General features: G+C 48.1%; 1 protein-coding gene across 3 annotated transcripts in view; it reads left to right on the top strand.

Annotated features, from left to right (window-relative positions):
• The first annotated feature begins 4,285 nt into the window (after positions 1–4,285).
• The window catches only part of THSD1 (thrombospondin type 1 domain containing 1), a 31,137-nt gene continuing 29,422 nt past the window's right edge, over positions 4,286–6,000 (top strand). For 2 of the 3 annotated variants that reach the window (XM_059838954.1, XM_059838952.1), the window contains exon 1: positions 4,286–4,504. The gene's annotated coding sequence lies outside the window, so the exon portion shown is untranslated. Of the gene's footprint in view, positions 4,505–4,735; positions 4,907–6,000 lie in introns of those variants that run through there. The other variant, XM_059838953.1, reaches the window with a different exon arrangement.

Raw genomic sequence — 6,000 nt, 5'->3', positions numbered from 1 at the left:
TCAGCATTGCTGACTGCAGATCTCATCTTCTTTTACATTCTTTACAAGCTTTATGTTTCTGATTTTGCATTTCTGACAATTGTAGCACTTTTTTCCTACTTATTTTTATTAATTTACATGCTTTTGGTCATTAAATTGTTCATATTCTTGTCAGCTCTCCAACCAAGACTACAGCGCAACCTTTCTTTTTTTTTTCTTTTTCCTTTTTTTTTTTTTTTTTTGAGACATTTTCTTGAACATTGCAGAGATATAATTTCCAAAAGGACATGTTTCAGTTTCTCACTCTTTAAGCTTTCTGAATTTTCCCCCTAAACCACCAAATATTTATATTACTGTTTTGGCCCTTACCTTGATTCTCTGTAACAGATGACTCTCTTGTATCCCAGCCAACACTGCTTTGGGGGTTTCATAATTACGTCTCCTTTACCAGTGTGGGTGAGGGCAAACAGATTTCTCTGGCTTGCCTGCTTATTATTAGTGCTCCCCTTAGGAAGCTTGAGGTCAATTTAATATCAGCAAGAAAAGGCTTTTAGCATATTTTGCACAGATAGAAATCACATACAATGTCACATCTCTTCCCCACTACACAAAGCAGAGAGGGAATTTAGTAGCCAGCCATTCTGCTTTCACACCTAGTGGTCTCTGGACAATATGTGCTACTACACGATCTTGTTTTTATGCCAACGTAAGAAAAAGACATTTTCTTCCCAGCCCAACTGTGCTGGCAGTGGGGACAGAGCCAGAAACCAACACACCACCTTATGCCCACTGAAAACCACCAACACAGCCAATCTGGTGATTGAGCCCTTCATGTAAGTACCCTTAATCTGGTTTGGGTAAATCAAGCAGACTGGTTTCAGCTCCTGGCTGCAGTAAAGGTGGCTGCTCTGGCCTGGCTAAGCAGAGGCAGCTGCCCACAGCCTCTAGCACCACGCATCACTACACGTGCAAGGGATTTCTGCTCAGCTGCCAGCACTGGAGAACACATAATCCCATTTTTACAGGCCATAAAGTTTTTTCCTGTTAGACCTTCCTGCCATGGCTGTCTTCAACATTTCAGCCACACGGGCTGCCTCAGCCCAGCAGCTACCTGGGATCTGTGTGCAGGTGGGATCCATCTGCACTCCCCGCTCGCTTATCACGCTGGCAGCTGGTGCTGGAGATCAGCAATTAAAGGTTACTCTCTCTTTGTATCCTTCAGTGTCCAACTTAATTTAGATCTCAACGTTTTGGTTCTGGGCTAAATGGGCACTCGTCTGCTCCCTTGTTCTCCCGTCCCTTCTGTTATTAGTTTCTTGCTCTCCTGGGAGAGCAACTTTAATGGCAAGGATTTTATCCACCGCTAGCCAGATGCCTCAGAGACCAGCTCCGTTAAGTATTTTAATGAAAAATATGTTCCTGATGAAATTTGGATGGCATGTTAACAAAGACAGATCTTAATGCTCAGCATCACAGCAGGTGTATTATGTGCAAACATAATCCACTGTGCTTCAAAGGGTTTAATAAAGTAGCCTGTCGATTTATCCTGTGCTCATCCTCCTGTTATGTGGGGTCTTTACAATTTCCACCATACAATCATAGGGGCGACTTGTAATTTCTAATTGCCATTTTTTGGACTCTGTCCCCTTTTGGAAGTGTTGACACAAAGGCGATACGGGTCTGAAAGAAGGCACTGAAGGGGAGTGCAGTGACCTGAGCTGCTGTCTTGGCTTTGTTTCTGACTTTATAGTTTAAGCATAATGCCAGCAAATCTGTTTAGAAAAAAAAAAAAGGCAAAGCCTTTTTCATCAGCATAGGGAAACAAAAGATCAAAGATCATTCGTAACTCATAAAATACTGCAAGGCCATTGGATCAAAGGCACTATAATAAATGCAAAATACTGTGATACAAGTAAAACATCTTGCCATGTGCTCCAGACTCTTTCCTGCTGCATGGATTTCTTTACTTTCTCCTCTGCATTACAACAGGGGAAAGAGATTTTTTTCCCCTAAAAAAAAAAATTCTACTTTTGAAGATTAAATCTTCAAAAGATTGTGCTCATAGTGGAAAAAAGCCTGGCAATAGATCCACCAGTGTAAGATTTTTCAGATGTTAAACACAGGCAGCAGGTGAGACTGGAGTTTCAGTCTTGGACTTGAGCAGACATCTCAGAGCAGACGTTTCATCCACTTCACTCTTCTCTGAGCTTCTCCATGATCTGAAACATACTCACAGTATTGTTTTCTTTATTACCATGTGTGATTTTTCCTGGTTCATTCAAACCAGACCCCAGTGCCTCAATGCATTCACTTGTGCCAGCTGGTACGTTCCACAATCAGTGGGAGAGATGCTCCTGGCAAGACTGCACACCTCTGCACTTAGCGCCTCTACAGTGGCACTGCCTGAAGCTGAATGCTTGCTGCCAGAGTCACACAGACCAGGACCAGACATGGACACAGGAAGCTCCTCAGCATTCAAAGGAAGTTCCCAGTCTCACCACAAGAAATGTAACAGGTCATGTAAGCTGCAAGTGTCTGGAGAAAAAATGCAGCATCCTTCATTTATCAGACTGAATACACACGTGACTGTATCCTCCAAAACGTCATACAAAATCTTACCTACAATAAAAGACGGGCAAGTTAAAACCCCCCAGTTGTTAAAACAACTGGGGGGTTTTAACCCTATTAAAACAAGCAAGGAGGCTATTTGGAATTTGGATTGTTCAAAATAAAATGTTTAAAAACAGAAAATGTTTATGATACACAAACAGTTCCCTTTTTGCTGTCCAGAATACAGTCTGAGTTCCTCTGCAAGGGCTTGTCTTGCTCTCCCAAAGGCTTTGTCAGTACTCCAGATGGCAGTGTGGCTGTGAAGCATTAACCACCGCAGATCCCAGCTAGCATATGGAAAAGAGGTTTAGCAGCAGGTTGATCAGAGTCCAGCCACAGTGGTGGGCAATAACCCCAAGCTGTTTGTTCTCAACACTCACTTGGTGCAGAGATACCCATGATGTGTGGAAATTATATTTCCTCAGTCATATAGATGATACAAGTTAACTAGGAGGGACTTTTTAGTCTGTTTTTAATTCAGAACACCAAAAACTGACAATTCCTTTCTCTCTTTCTCCTTATGTCATGCCCACACTTACCATAAATGAATAAGGGAAAGCAGGAAAATTCATTACATGTAACACTGTCTGATGTAAATGCTCCATAAAATCCTTTCCTATCTTTGTGGGCATGTAGGTATCCACCGGTCTGCATTTAAATCACAGACTTCATGCCATACAAATAAATTTAACAACAGTTTGAGATAAATTAGTCTGTTGTATAAAAATGGATAGAAAGGGCTTTTCTTAAAGCAGTCTCTGCACAAGGATAGATTAATCATGTAATAACAGTCCCGGAACATTGTCCATGAGCACTGGACAGGACAAATACCCACGTAAATGTGGCCCTCAGCTGCAGACGGGCACCCTAAGGAGCTGGTGCTGCTCTTTGCTGTTTGATGCTCCGTCTCCACTGCTGCAAGCTGACTCGCCGACTCTGGAGAGCGGCCTCCTGCGTGCCCGCCGCTCTCTTCTGCGGTCATCAACCAGCCTGGCTCCGACGTGCTGGCCCGTGCCTGGGCAGGTTGCCCTTACCAACGCCCAGCGGGAGGGGAGTGATTTTCACGGAGTGTGCTGAGTTGGAAAATCCACAATGGTCCACAAGGATCGAGTCCACCTCTTGGCCCTGCACAGGGGCATCCCCAAGAGTCACACCTTGTGCCTGACAGCATTGTCCGAGCACTCCTGAGCTCTGTCAGGCTGGTGCTGTGACCACTTCCCTAGGGAGCTGTTCCAGTGCCCAGCCACCCTCTGGACGAAACACTCTTTTCTGACATCCTACCTAAACCTCCCCTGCCACAACCTCAGGCCATTCCCACGGGTCCTATCACTGGTCACCACAGAGAAGAGATCAGTGCCTGCCCCTCTGCATCCCACCCTGCGTAAGCTGTAACTGCGATGAGCTCTCCCCTCAGTCTCCTCCAGCTGACTAGACCAAGTGACCTCAGCCGCTCCTCGTACGGCTGCCATACAAACCCCACGCACCCTGAGGGGAGCTGCCGGGCTGCCCCAGCGCCCTCACTGGGCCGGCCGCCGGCCCAGCCCGGGGGCGCACACGGCTCGGACGCGCCCCTTACGAGTCTCCTCTCCCTCAGGGCCGCCCAAGCCCAGCGGGCGGGCGTGTGAGGGCGGCGCGGCCGCGGCGGGGCAGGGCCGGGCCGGGCCGGGCCGGGCCGGGCCGGGCCGGGCCGGGAGCGCCTCGCCGCCAGGGGCGCGGGCTGCCCTTGCTCGGCGCCCGCCGCCGCCGCCCCACGCCCGCTGACAGCCGCCCGCAGCCGCCATTTAACCCTCCTGCCGCCACTGCCGCCGGGCAGTGAGTGCCCGCCCGCCGCTCCGGCAGCGCCGGCAGCGTCTCCTCCACGGGAAGGACCGCGCTCTATCCCGGACTCGCCGGCCGCTCCGCCCGCGGCGTGGAGGTGAGCGCGGGGCGGCAGCCGAGCCCGGGGGTCGCGGGGCGCGGGCGGGTCGCTGGGTGCCGAGGGGTGGGGCGGTGCGGAGCCCGGGCCGCCAGGGGCTCGGAGCCGGCCGTGGGGTGGCTGTCGGCGCGGAGCCGGCGGGGACGGGCGGGGAGAGCCGTCGGTCGGAGCGAGTGGTGCCGCGGGATCGCGCCGTGATCGCCGTGACGCGCGGTCCTGGAGGTGTTTGAAAACACCCGTGCGCCGGCAGGTTTGCCCCCGCCCCGGTAAGGTCTGTGTTCGTCTCTGCCCCGGCGGCAGCGGCCGTCCCGCCCGCAGCCCCGGCGCTCCAGCGCTCTCGGAGTGCCGGGAGCATCGGCACGGGGAGCGACTGCCTGGGTTCCTCGCCCAAGTCCGTAATAGGTAGGAATAATTTTAGTGGTTTTTAATATATTTGGTGTTTTCTACTTTATATCAGTCGCTAGACCAGTCGAAGCCGTGAGAGTACACGGCAAACCCAGGGTAAAGCGTAGGAGAAAGCTTTGCCGTTCTCTTTTTAATACTGATACTTTACGGTATTTCAGACCTGCTTCTCTAACAAACTTCTGATTGTATCAACTATGCCATGTATGTTCTCCATGCGAGGATCTTCATTATAAACTCCACCGAAAGGGGAATTCCAGTAATAGTGGACAGTATATATATATATATATATATTTTTTTTAAAGAAACTCTGAAGGGGAAGGAATGGATGACTGCATTCCTTCCCTTATGCCATGAGCTCTCATCTAATGTATTTAATTCTTTGCATTCCTTATTTATTATTGCTCGAACACCTTCCCAAATCTCCTTATTCTTAGTAAACTTATTTTCATTGTACATTTTCCAAAGTAAATATCATCCCTATACTCTGTCTATTGTAAGCCCTTCGGTTTCAAAGGACAGATGTTGCTGGCCAGCCTGCTCTTGAATTGCTGTGTTAATATCAAAAAGAGCTGAGAAATCTCAGGATTTTGTGAGATCTGACCCCAAATATTAATGAAAATAGGCTTTACCAGCTATTTTTTGGGTTTTTGCTTGCACAAGGAGTATCTGGTGCTGTCAGTTTCAGCCTAGTGAATTTAGATGCATAATTTTAATAAAGTCATTATCTGATAACAATGTAAAATTGTCAGATGTGTAAATAAGAATGAAAGATGCCTTTGAGGATGTCAGCTCCAGCCCCCTGCTGTGGCAGGCATCACATAGACACTTTCCTGGATAAACTAAATATCTTCCAAGAAGTGGCATATTTTTGGCCCTGACCACTCTGGCTGGTCAGCAGTGATTAGATTTTGATAAAATGTGATGAATAGTTGAGATGTTCTCTCTTTCCTGTCAAAGTGAAGAGATAATATGGAAGGTTCTGAAATTCCCAGCAGGTGGTAACACTTCAATAGCTGCCTAATCCCATTGCAATAAGCATATGATGGTTGAAAATAATTAATCTCTTTTCCAACGTACAGATAAAATATGAA

This window comes from Haemorhous mexicanus, chromosome 2, assembly GCF_027477595.1.
Source record: "Haemorhous mexicanus isolate bHaeMex1 chromosome 2, bHaeMex1.pri, whole genome shotgun sequence".
Lineage (NCBI taxonomy): Eukaryota > Metazoa > Chordata > Aves > Passeriformes > Fringillidae > Haemorhous > Haemorhous mexicanus.
This window is presented reverse-complemented; position numbering and strand designations above follow the sequence as displayed.